Below are 13,639 nucleotides of genomic sequence, written 5' to 3' on the forward strand. Positions count from 1 at the left end.
TGAGCCACTTCCAGAGGAGTCAGGGGGCTCAATGCAGCACATCCAGCAGCTCCTGCTCCACACCAGCTCCAAGAGCTTTAGGCTCTTTCCATCCCTGCCATAAGTTCTGAAGTGAAGCAGCCAGCCCCAGGCACAAATCCACAGTGATTTATGTGCCATTGGCAGGTTGTTGGTTTAATCTGTACAGTTTCGGGTGTATGAGATCCATATGAAGACTTTAGCTACAAAGAAATTAATTTTTATGTTCTATGTTTCTGATTGCCTTGGCATATGCCAGAGTTTGGTTAGAACTTTGGGAAGGAAATCAGTCAGCAAGTCCTGCTGCTTGCAACTCCTCAGGTGTGGTTCTTCCCCTTCCTCCATGTCCATAAGACAACCCTCTGCTACCTTCTGTTACCTCATGCTCTTCTGCCACTGACAGATGCCTGTTCCCTTTGGATTTTAATCTCTACTGGGTTTACACTTGAGCTTTACTTTGTCCTAAACTCTGCTCTAAAGTCAGGGTATCTATTATCTATGACTCATGCGCATGTTCCAACATGTAATTCAGGTACAGCTCACGGTAAAGGTCCATTTTTGGAAAAAAAGTTCTTTTCTCACTCCACTGTTTCTCTAGCCATGTAACAGTGTGATGGGTGTCTCCCACCTAACAATGAACCCTCTTCCATGCAGCTCCTTGGGAATGGTGGAAATCACAATTTAAGTCTGACTCCACGTGGAAAAGGAGGCATGTGACCAAACAATAGTAATGATGGTTAATGCACACCCGTGGGGTGTTGGGAACCAAAGGTCTTGGTCAGGCTAAGGGGAGAGGTGATGCCTGACCAACCAAAGGCACCTCTGAACACTCTTCTGTGACAACAGTATGAACAGAAGAGACTGTCGCCTGAGGTGAAATGTTGCTTTACAAGAACTAAACAAGAAATAACTGTGCCAAACCCAGACATTTTCCTAAGAAACTGGCTGCCAGTTCACATGGGGCATTGTGGTTTTATCTGAGTTCAGGGAAGAAGGCAGCTGGAAAGCTTCAAAACTCATGGAGGAGAGAACAAAAAGGGCTCCAGGGCACAGAACTAGGCTAGGAAAGTGTGCTTGAAAACTGCCAGCATGGAAACTGCTAGCTGTTGCTGACCTTTCCCATGTTTACAGAAGCAGAACTTTCAACACCTGTAACTGGGAGGGAATGAGCTAAAGAAAGATCTGACTCACATCGTCATTTTCACCTCCCAAAAGAAACAATTTTGTAAGGCTTCAAGCACTCACCATGCAAAGCCACAAGGCAGTGTCCCTGGAGAATAAGCTGTCTCTGAGCACTGCCACCCGGTTTCATTCACTGGCCTTCATTCCACATCCCTGTTCATCACTCCCAACAGCATCCTGACACCCCCACACGTTGTCTATTCACTGCTGCTGCTCCATCCCCTTGACTCCCTCCCATGCTCCTGCCTGTCAGCCTGGCGGCAGCACACGGACACATCCTGCCTGACCTCGCGCTGGAGCTCTGCTTTCCATGAGGGCTTTCCATGAGGTCTCTCTCATCTGTCACTGTGACTGTGCAAGGCTTGGGCTGACCTGGATCCTTTCAGACCTTTCTTGCTGAGCCGAGTGATGCTGCCCGGGCTCAGGAGGGGATGAGGACGCTGCTCACACACGGCTGGACAGAGCGGCACTGTGGGGAGTCAGGCCTCCCTCGCCTGGGACGCAGGTGAGAAAGGGACATTGTTGATGTAGGCACTGCTGGGGTGTTCTTGCAGGGAGAATAAACAGTGAAGCTGTTGCCCAGGCTGTCAGAGTCCTCAGGAAGACAGTGAAATGCCGGGAGACAGGACAGGGCTTGAATATCACTCATTATTCCAGTTTCTGAAAAGAGCTCAGTGGAGGAAAAAAACCAATTCATTGGTGTTGAGCTTTTGGATTGTTTTTTGGTTATCCTGCAAAATGGGGGAGATTTAAATTTCTGCTTTCCAAGAAACAAACCAATGAGGCTGAAGTTTGTGTGTGGTCACCTGGGACCCACATCTGAAACTGAAATCTGCACTCTGCATGATTAGTGATGAAATTCCATGTGTCGGCAATGTCAGTGACAATCCAGCTGCAGCACAAGGCTCATGTAGTTGTCTACAGTGCTTCTCCTGTTTCTTGAAGAAACTCAGTATTTCTTCTTCCTGCAAAATATTCAACCAATTTCTTTCTCTGTACAAGGCAACTTGTGACATGGGGTAAGGAGAAAGTTCATTGGAAATAACTTGGGGGGATTTTTATTCTTATCTCACTGCTACCAGAATCTGGGTTTGGGTTCTTTCCCCTTCCTTTATTTTATACCAAGTTTATAACTGTGACTGCATTATTTTTCCTGCCTCTAAAATACCAAGAAAATGGAACTAAAATCTGTGGAATGGCAATCATGTACTTTTTTTTTTTTTCTTTAATTTGAGGTAGGTTTATTAATCTCTGTTAATGCTAGACAGGGATATTTTAGAGATTCATGGCTGGATCCATATAAAGCCGTAAAGGCATAACGGGGAAAAATATGGGCATGGATTTTTTTCTTTTTCTTTAATTTTTTTTTTCCTGCTAGTGCAGTTTAAAGGAGCAAGTGAAAGGAGCAATCCTTTTCATGCTTTACTCCTGCAAGACCAGTTCCATGATTATTGATTGTTACTAGAAATAACTGTTTAATATTGAAATATCTGTTTGAGGTACAGGGTGCACAATGTTCATGCTGCTTGAGCTTTTTATTTCAAAGTGTTATCAGTACTTATAAATCAGAGTTAAACCTGATTTCCTTCCATAGAATGAGATTTAATTACAAGATTCAATTACTTCTATATTCAAGACTGATTTGTGGAGATGGAAGTGATAGAGAAGAGGGACATAGAAGGGTGATGCAAAACTAATCACAGTTACACATGCATCCCCAGGCCTGGAAGCCAAGACATTCCTGTTTCATCATGCACAGCAACAATTATATCAGCTAAGTGAGAGTTGTTCGTTTTATTCCTGGTATTTAAATGGTGTTAACAAATTTTAGCTCATTATCCAGCTCTATGGTGTCCTCATATAGGGCTTAAAAACCAACTTGCCACAACTGTTGGGGTCATGGTCCCAGTTCCCTCAAACCACAGATGCAGAGGGAATGGGACAGACCTGAGAACTGCAGCAGTGCCAAAGCTGGAAGAAGAATGGCTCATTTTCTCTCACAGCTGTACAGCATGCCCCAACAGGCTCTTTTGAATTAAATGCACACAGATAGGTGTGGGAAATCTCTCCACTGGTATTTTTAATTGCCTTTTCTTCATCATGTAGTGCCTAGATTAACCCTTATGTTATATAGCACCTGTCCTTAAGAAAAAGAAGCCTTTCCTCAGCAATGTTTTCTAGACAAGACCCGGTGCTGTCCTGTGGAACAAGGTTGAGGGAGCCCTGCTGAAGGTGGAGAAGAAGGCAGAGAGACAGAGACCCAGCCCTGCAGAGATGCCAGTGTCATGGATGATGCCATTTTGCCTCTCCTTGAGAATATGGCCTCTCCCTCTCACTGTCTGCACAGCATGACTTTCAGACCAAATTAGTTTTGCCTTTATGACCTCTGGAAGCTCAGAGAGCTCAGTGCCTTGGGGTGGGCAGGGCTGGGATCCCAGCTCCAAGGGACTCAGGGGGGCAGAGGTAACAACCTTAGTCCCTTTGATCAGTCTGGCTGACAGGAGCCCTGGCACAGGGTGTGCAATGGCTGCCTGTGCTCAGTCTACTGTCAGCTCTGAGTGTGACATTCCCTGAACACCTACGAGTTACCCTCCAGCTTTGATCATCTCAGTTTATTGGGAAACAGAGATTATGTGATACCACTGTGCTGAGCTTCTTGGAATCACAGACATCCAGCAGTTAAATCTGCAAGCAAAAGTAACGCACAAGGTTTGGCCAACAGAAAGTATCTTCTGTAGGATAACAATCATCAAAGTGCCTTTTACTGCTCTCAGGAAAACACACACTTGCTTTGGTGTGCATCTTGAACAAAACAAAGAGAACCTCCTCTCACTGCTCCTTTGCCCTCCTCTGCTGTGCAAGACACTCACTGCTGTGCCTGCAGCAGTGGGGAAGCTGGCAATCTGCAATGCTGCCTTTTTAGAACATTCCCTATTCCACTGGGATAGAGGTGCACCACAAGAAGCACAGAATTTTTTTGTAATGGACCTGATTTACTGCACAGGTGTTTACCTGGGTCAGCTGCCAGGATGCAGGTCTAGTGCACAACTTTTGGCAGTGTTTGGTAATAAAGAATGGAGGTCCCACGCCCAGCCTGCTCCAGGAATACCAGTGATCCTGGGAGCACAGTTGCAGTAATTAACACATTTGAACCTGGTGCTGGCCATGACAGGCTCTGCACTGTGGGGACCTTTTGTTCACCACAGACAGCTCTGCAGCATCTCCACATCTTCAGTGAATCATTCTTTCAGTGAGACAGTTATCTGCACATTGTCTGATCCTTTTCAAAGGGTAAAAAATAGAAGCCCAGAAGGGTCTGGGTTGGAAGGGGCCTGAAGGAACATCTTATTCCAACCCTCTGGCACAGGCAGGGGCATCTTCCAGGCCTGGTTGCTCTAAGCCTCATCCAACCTGGCCTTGGACACTTGGAGCCCAATCCTGTCACTGCACTGGTACAGCTCTGTCCCAAGCACTCATCCTGACTCTTGGATGGTGAGAGCACATGTCCCGGAGTGCGTGGGCTGGGACCGTCTGTGATCTGCTTCACTGTATCCGTGCAGACACACACAGATGAAGTTTCAGGGGGAGCCAGTTCTGGGGTTTTACTGGCATCCAGCGTCTCCTCTGTGACGGTGCAGATTTGTACCATCCCTGTGTCACTGCCTTTGTCAGTATTAATTCATCCTGTGATGGGATGAGCGAAAATCCCTGCTACTTGTCCCTCTGCTGTGCGTGTCCCTTTACAGGCCCTGTTAGGCTGTTTGGATGCACCCCCTTTCATAAGGAGCCTCCAGGAGCTCGTTCCCAGAGCAGGAGAGGGGGCTGTGCGTGAGCACACTCTGCTCCCTGCTGGGTCACAGATACATGCAGGCAGGCTGCCTTGCAATTGTTTGGCACTTGTGTTTCTCATTGGGCCAGACATACTGAGGAGAAAAAAAAATGTATTTAACTATCACAATTTGTCTAAGTTCCAGTTAAGCTTGAAGTTAGGCAAAAAAGAAAAACAGAGCTAGGGAATAGAATCATTTTTTATCAGTGACTCTAGATAAAAGAGTCAGTGAGAGGCACCCTCTGAAGTGCTAAACTGATGATGAGTTCTGAAGACATATGTCTGTTCTGACATGACCAAATACTACATGAAAGATATTTTTCAAGAAGCAGTGCTTTAAGCATTTACTGATCAGAGAAGAGGCTCTTAATGTGTACATTTATGCAAAATATAAACCACAGTATTAACCTTCACTGAGAGCAGACAAACCTCTGTGCATAGCTTGGAAGATATTAGAAATGTTGTTTCAAACATCCTGAATTTTTTTTTTTAATAGAGTGGGAATAGTGTGCAAGGTCAATCCAGGTTGTGCAACACTGCAGCTTGCACATGCTGCCTGTGGCACCAAGGCACACAGCTCCCATGGTTTGGCAAGGATAGTCACAGCTCTGAACAAGCTCAGGACACTCCAGAATTCTGCTGCTCCCATCATCCACGCAGCACATGCAGCAATGTGGGCACCAGGGTGCTGTTCCCAAGCTGCTGGAGCCTGGGCAGTGGGCTCACACTTCTCCTTGTGCTATGGCTCAGGAGCAGTTCCACTCCATCCTGCAGCATTCTCCTCCAGCAACCTGCCTGCAGCAGCCTATCCTCTTGCTCCAAACTAGGTTGGCATCTGTACCAGGGGAGAATGGGAACTGGCAGCTGACTGCTGTTCTGAGGAAGCTGGTGGCAGTTTCTGGAAGCCAAGGGTTTACCAATTGCTTTAGTTACTGAGTAAGACACACCCAGTCCAGTTAGAATCCAAGTTCCACATCCCCTCTAAATGGCTGTCCAACAAAGGGCCAGCAGCATGCCTCAGTGCCCTGGCCCATGGGAATTAGCCTTTGCCTTACCCAGACAATGAGGGCCTTTGTTCCATGGGAAGAAGGCACCTTACTGAAGCAGGTGATACTCTCTTGATTCTGAGGCTTGTGGAGGTTAAAACTCACACTCTGTGATTCCAGTAAAGGAATGGACCCCTCCAAGATACCCTGCTCCGGTTGATTGGGCTGTTTGCTGATGTTGTTATCATTCTGCTATCAGGGGTGTTATCAACCCTTCTCCTTGCTTGGTGAGTTTCCCTTTGTTGTCATCCAGGTCTCAAGGCGATCCCTCAGCTGTGGTCCCCGTGATGAGCTCCACTGAAGCCTGACTTTGTTTGCTTCCCTGGGATCTCACAGGTGCAGCCTGTCATGGAGTTCAGGCCCGTGTTCCTCTCAAGTGATAAAAACAATGTTTCTGATGAACCTACAAATGTTGCTGTGAAACATTTTCTGTGAAAAATCAGAACAGGGAGGAAGAGCACAGGTCTGATGGGGAGTGCCTAGCCCGGGTGCCTAGCCTGGGGAAAGGAGGCTCAGGAGCTCCCTGACAGGAGGCTGTAGCCAAGTGGGGGTCTGTCTCTTTTACCAGGTAACTGGTGTCAGGACAAGGCAAAAACAGCTTCAAGTTGCACCAGGGGAAGTTTAGGTTGGATATTTGGAAAAATTATTTCCAGAAAGGACTGTCCAGCCCTGGCACAGGTGCCCAGGGCAGTGGTGGAGCCCCGGCTCCTGGGGGGATCTGACAGGCATGGATGTGGCATGTGGTGACACGGCTTAGTGGTGGCCTTGTCAGTGCTGGGGGAGTGGCTGGACTCGATCTCAGAGTGCTTTTCCAGCCTCAGTGCTGCTGTGATTCTGTACCTAAGGAGGAAGTGGAGAAGAAGAAAAAGGGATAGAAAGTCATGTGGAAGTTTGCTGGCTCAGTCCAACAGGAGTGCATTCTGTGCCATTCACATGAACATGCTGAGATACGATTAGCTTTGGCTTCTCTGATACTTATCTGCATAATTTGTTCTATGTTTTCACTTATCTCTTCTTTAATAAGGAAAGATGCCAATAACTGAATGCGTGGGTCAAGTTCTATTTGTCAGTTTAATTTGTTTTGGCTACAACGTGAAGATTAAAACATGCAAACGAGAGGGAAGCAGGCTGAATACGAAAGCAGGTGATCTGAATGCACAGCCAGAAACCTGGGCTTAGACCATCCACTGCAAATCCCCTACTCAGGTCAGTAACACTTTTCTGTAAAAGGGAACTGATGTAATCAGGTTCAAATTTGCCTCTGGTGAGACAGATGTGACCAAAAAGGATCTGCTCATTAAATATGAACCACAAGTATCTCAGACCCCTCATTCTGGATTATCCAAAACAAGATTTTTTTTTTCTAATTGGCTAGTAAATGCAGCTGAAAATCACTTTTCTTTTTGTAACTGCTGGTATTGTACAGATGTCACATGGCCAGAGCCTTTTGGAAAGAGGATTTAAGGGAAGGTGCTTTCTGCTTGGCTGAAGAACAGAAATTCAAAGGAGAGGCAGACCTTCCCTGGCATTCACAACATCTTGCCCCTGAGTGGAAAGGGCAGTGGGTGTTGGACACCACCACGGGTGTCAGAGTAAGGGGCTTTTACAGAGAGAGCTGTTCATCCTGCAGACCATCCAGGCACACCCCCTGAGCAAAGATATTTTTCCTACAAGAAAAACAGTAGTGGAAAAGGGATGTAAGATAGACTGATATTTGATGTGAGTGAGAGAGATTATTACTCATGGCAGATGATGGTGACAGTGGGGGGATCACAGTGTCAAACTCAACAGAGTGATGGAGAGGTTGTACACACTGGGAATTGTTCCTTTCCCCATGAATAAAACATACTTTGCTTTCACACATACTAACTGGTGTGGCAGGCAAGACATTGCAAAGGATAAAGGATACTTGCACTTAATGGCTTCTAGGAAGGAAATCTTGTTTTTCTGGGTTTCGTATTTTGCAGAAGACTCTTATGTTTGAATCCAATGCTCCCTGCGCTCAGCAGAAGGCAGCTGGAACTGAACCCTCCACACCATCTAGGGCAATATTGTCTGTGTGAACACTGGGGTAATGGTTAGACTTGATGATCTTAAAGGAGTTTCCCAACCTAAATGGTTCTGCAATTCAGTGGAAATCCTAACTAGCCAGGGTAACAGCTAGGACAGGCCTGAAAGGGCTGTCTGCTTTTCCTTGGCTCCAAAGACAGACTATGATACTTGGGGATACTTCTTGTTAGACAGGACTGGCTCTTCTTCCTGTGGAGTTTTACAGAGAGGGCTGAGGAGTATCCATTGCCAGAGCAGGCTTCACACAGTGATTCTCTGCTGTGACTCACTTGTTGCCCAGGCTCAAACCAAGGTGGAAAATCTTGAGTTGAAGCTGAGCCAGACTCAAGGGACATTCATCAGCTGCCTGAAGGACCCTCATGGCTCCTGGCTGGATCATTGCAGCCCAGCCCACCTCACATCTCTGCTTCCAGCAGTGACAGGATGAGGGATCTCTCCCCAAACCAGAGGGCGTCACCCATCAGGAGAGCAATTCCATGTGTATTACCTGCCTCTAGGTTCTCCCTGAAGCCAGGAATGTTGCAAGTGAGCGAGCAGCTACAAAAGAACCATCTAATTAAGACCTGAAGTCATAAATCTGTGGTAGTTTGTTTTCACTGTGGTTTTATTTGATACTTGACTCAAAAGGATCAAGAGAGTCAAGGGCAAAGCAGGCTGTAAGGAATGAAGCAATGGCTTTGTCCACTGTTTCCTCCTACACCAGCAGGGCCCCAAGTGGTACAAGCAGCTGTGGACAACCCTCCTCTCCTCCCTGAGGAAATATGCCAGGCACTAGGGACTCTGTGGGTTCATCAGACACTCCTCACACTGCCCACAGGGCTCTGCTGAGCTGAGCCTTGCAAATCTTCCTGTTCTGGGGAGTCTTTGGGATTGTGCTTGTCCATGGACATATGTCACCCTCTGGAGAAAACAGGGGATTTGGAAAAACTGAGGTCTGCAGTTCAAGAAAGAGTTCACATCAAAGTCAGACAGGGAAGATGCTGGAGGCAGGAAGAAGAAAAGTCATATGGTTTGCTTTTGTCTTCCAAACGAAAATGAGCCTAGGTAGAAATATATAAAAGAGTGACATTGCCTGGATTTCTGAGCAACTTTCCTGGGCACTCCAAGAGCCTGGACCAAGAAATATTTGAAGCTGTGAGTGCACTGGGTCCTTCAGAGCAGACTGACACAACGATGGCTTCCTCCATGATGTTCACCAAGAGAAGTTGTGGTCCAGACCCCTCTTTAAGCAAGTTCTAGCTTTGCAGCCCCACATCCCAACCTGGCTGGAGCTGCCTGCCCCACAGCACAGCAGCCCTGGCAGCAGCCTGCCCTGTGCCCGTGATCACCGTGCTGTGAAAATGACCTGGAACAGTCATGGACATGGCTGCTCGTTTATAATATCCCAGGAAAAGTCATTGTCACTGCCAAGAAAAAACAAAAGGGCACCAAACAATATCACAGCTGTAAATGAAGACTATAAATATGGAGATGGGTGGAAGGTAACTACAGGCTTCCTCTCATACACATGGCACCCAGCTTGAAAATTGTCCTCTATGCCAAGATGCTGTGTGAGCCATGGGCAGCTTTTTTCTGATCGGAAACTTTTCAGTGGGGGAAAAAAAATAAATAATAATAATAAAAAAATCTTTTCTTACTTCCATAGGTCAACATTAGGATGCAAGTTCAAGTCTTGCAAGCAAGAGCTCAACTTTGAGTGGAAAACAGGGATAAGTGATGCCTGTGGCCCCTGGACAGCCTGTGTCTCACACAGAGGGAGCTCCTGCAAGGATTTGAAAATAAGTTTGAAAAATCAACTCAAAAATGTGACCGATTGCACAGAATGAAGCTGTGGGGACAAGCAAGAGCAAAAGGTTGTGCAAAGTTCGTGGTACATTGAAAAATCACACTGACTGCAGCTGCCTTCATGCAGTGACTGCCCCCCTGCAACAGCTCTCTGCAAGATTCACTGGGCAAAGGCTGAAATGTTATTTAGTTGTACAATAATGCCATAACTGTGCCACAGCCATAGTTGTTGCCGGATGGGTAAGAACAGTTGATTTGCATGTAAGTCCTGAGGACATACTTTAGGCAGCTGTTTGCTCCTGCCATTGCTGGGTTTCAGCCCAATTCCCGATCCTAGATGCAGCTCTGGCAGAGTATGTAGATACTTATTTAGGGCTGGATTCTGTTCAGGATGGACTGTGTGCTGGCCACATCACGGGAGCTACATCTGTCCTAAGAGTCAGAGGGACTCAGTGGCAGCAAGGGAGAGGAGAGGAGAGGAGAGGAGAGGAGAGGAGAGGAGAGGAGAGGAGAGGAGAGGAGAGGAGAGGAGAGGAGAGGAGAGGAGAGGAGAGGAGAGGAGAGGAGAGGAGAGGAGAGGAGAGGAGAGGAGAGGAGAGGAGAGGAGAGGAGAGGAGAGGAGAGGAGAGGAGAGGAGAGGAGAGGAGAGGAGAGGAGAGGAGAGGAGAGGAGAGGAGAGGAGAGGAGAGGAGAGGAGAGGGGAGGGGAGGGGAGGGGAGGGGAGGGGAGGGGAGGGGAGGGGAGGGGAGGGGAGGGGAGGGGAGGGGAGGGGAGGGGAGGGGAGGGGAGGGGAGGGGAGGGGAGGGGAGGGGAGGGGAGGGGAGGGGAGGGGAGGGGAGGGGAGGGGAGAGGAGGGGAGGGGAGGGGAGGGGAGAGGAGAGGAGAGGAGAGGAGAGGAGAGGAGAGGAGAGGAGAGGAGAGGAGAGGAGAGGAGAGGAGAGGAGAGGAGAGGAGAGGAGAGGAGAGGAGAGGAGAGGAGAGGAGAGGAGAGGAGAGGAGAGGAGAGGAGAGGAGAGGAGAGGAGAGGAGAGGAGAGGAGAGGAGAGGAGAGGAGAGGAGAGGAGAGGAGAGGAGAGGAGAGGAGAGGAGAGGAGAGGAGAGGAGAGGAGAGGAGAGGAGAGGAGAGGACGAGTGGAACTGGGTGCAACAACAGGAGAGAAAAGGACAAGGCACAGCTGAATCTGTGACCTTCGTACAGGAAACTTGGAAAGCTGCTGATGTTCCTCGGGTAGGGCACTCTCCCGGCGATCACCCAGTGCCCTCTGCTGACACCAGAACGGAGTAGCCTCTGCAGAAGCCCGAGCGGTATCAATCGAGATCCCGAGCTCTTAATTCCTCTGGCAGCACAAAACCACAATAATTCCCCTCTGGGAAAATGCTGGAACCGCGCTGGCCTGTCTCTTCCCGCAACTCCTGCGGGGATGCCCCGTGTCCTGCCCGTGCCTGCCTGCCCGAGTGTGCCCATGGAAACACCCGTGATTCAGCCTTGCAGGATGCTGTGGAAAAACACTCCTAGGAGACTGACTTCTGCACCACATCGTGTGTTAAGGGAACGATCCTCCTATGCCAATGGAGGGTATTTCTACGTCCATGTGTCCACGTGTCCGTGTGCCCGTATGTCCGTGTGCGGAGGTGCTCACAATCTGCCTCGCCTCCCCAGCTGATTCCTGCCTGGTCTCGGTGCCCTCTAGTGTTGTGAACACTCGAGTATATAAAAAAACGCTGTAAAACTGATCTCTGCTTCAGTATTCTTGGCTTTGCTAACTCTTAATACACTAATTCTGGTAATTATGCAGCACAGTTACAACTTAACAAAGACAGTGTGACCCTGAGCATATCAACAACACCAGACACCTGAAAACACACTTCTGTAAACTGAAGCTAACATCTCTAGGGCCTCAGCCTGCAACCCACACCCAAATCCGATGGCTGTACAGCACTGTACCTGACACAGCCATCCCTGCATCTGGGATTATCAACTCTCCCAGATGTTCTCCTGGCTGTGGCTGCGAGGTGCTGACTGAGCTGGGAAATAATCCACCCCAGTAACATCTGGCCCAACGGACAGGAACTGGGATTGGAGCAGGACTGCCTGGTTTGGTCTCAGACCCAGAGCTGGTGGGCTCAGGGTGGTCTGAGCAGCGTGGCTTCCCAGGACCTCAGTGAAGACATCACTAACCACCCACAAACCTCCACTAACCAAACACAAACACCACAAACTAACACTAACCACCACTAACTGACCACAAGCCACCACTAACCAACATTAACTACCACAAACTATCACTAACCACCACTAACTGACCACAAACCATCTCAAACTATCACTAACCACCATCAACCATTACAAACTATCACTAACTACCACTAACTGACCACAAACCACCACAAACTATCACTAATCACTACAAAGTACCACAAACCACCACTAACTACCACTAACCACCACAAATAATAACTAACCACCACAAACTACCACTAACCACCACAAAGTACCACAAACCACTACTAACCAAACACCACAAACTATCACTAACTACCACTAACTGATCACAAACCACTACAAACTATCACTAACCACCACTAACTACCACAAACCACCACTAACTACCACTAACCACCACAAATAATAACTAACCACCACTAGCTACCACTAACCATCACAAACTACTACTAACCAAACACAAACCACCACTAACCAAACACAAACCACCACTAACCGCCACAAACCAGCACAAACCACCACTAACCCCCACTAACCAGCCACAAACCAGGACTAACTAACCACAAACCACCAACCGCAAACAGCCACCAACAGCTCGGTCTGGGGCAGCTCTGCCTGTGAACACCCGGCAGCTTGGACGCTCTGCCGGCGAATCCTTCACTCCGGTGCCTTCGGCTTCCAGCAGAAATCAGCACTGCAGGTAACCTCTGCTGCCGGGACGGTGCTCGGCGGAGCCACCCTGGTGACAGGCTCCCGCAGGGCAGCCGCTGGCGTCTCTGTGCCCCACGTCCCGCCACGGGAGCCCCCCCGCCCCGTGGCCGTGGGTGATGCAATGAGGCGATTGCATCAGGCGCGGCCCCGCTGAGCCGCCCGCCCGTGTGAGCGGTGAAATCATCCTCACCGCCCAGAGCGGCTCCTCCGAGCTCCCCTCGCCTGCCAGGTTGAGTCATGGAGCGGCTGAAGTGAGAAGTCCCACCAGGGAGGGAACAGGGAGAGGGAGCGCAGGTCCCATGGAGGGCGGCTGAGGGAGCCGGGGAGGCTCACCCTGGAGAAAAGGAGGCTCGGGGGGACCTTCTGGCTCTGCACAACTCCCTGACAGGAGGGGGCAGCCGGGGGGCGTCAGGCTCTGCTCCCAGGGAACAGGGACGCGATGAGAGGGAACAGCCACAGGTTGCACCAGGGGAGGTTCAGGTTGGATGTGAGGGAAAACTTCCCTGAAAAGCGGTCAGGCACAGGTTGCCCAAGGCACTGATGGAATCACCATCCCTGGAGGTGTTCAGAAGGAGTGTGGTGTGGCACTTGGGAGCATTGTTTAGTGGGGAACACGGTACATGCTGGGTTAACATTTGGACTCGATGTTCTTAAAGGCCTTTTCCAACCATAATAATTTTGTGAAGTTGACCGCTTAACAGAATCTCATTAAATCCTTTCAGTTATTCCAGCCTGACAGTCTGGCTTCTGTTGAAGCTGCTGCACAGTGACGGT

The sequence above is a fragment of the Prinia subflava genome, chromosome Z (assembly GCF_021018805.1).
Source record: "Prinia subflava isolate CZ2003 ecotype Zambia chromosome Z, Cam_Psub_1.2, whole genome shotgun sequence".
In the NCBI taxonomy this organism is placed as follows: domain Eukaryota; kingdom Metazoa; phylum Chordata; class Aves; order Passeriformes; family Cisticolidae; genus Prinia; species Prinia subflava.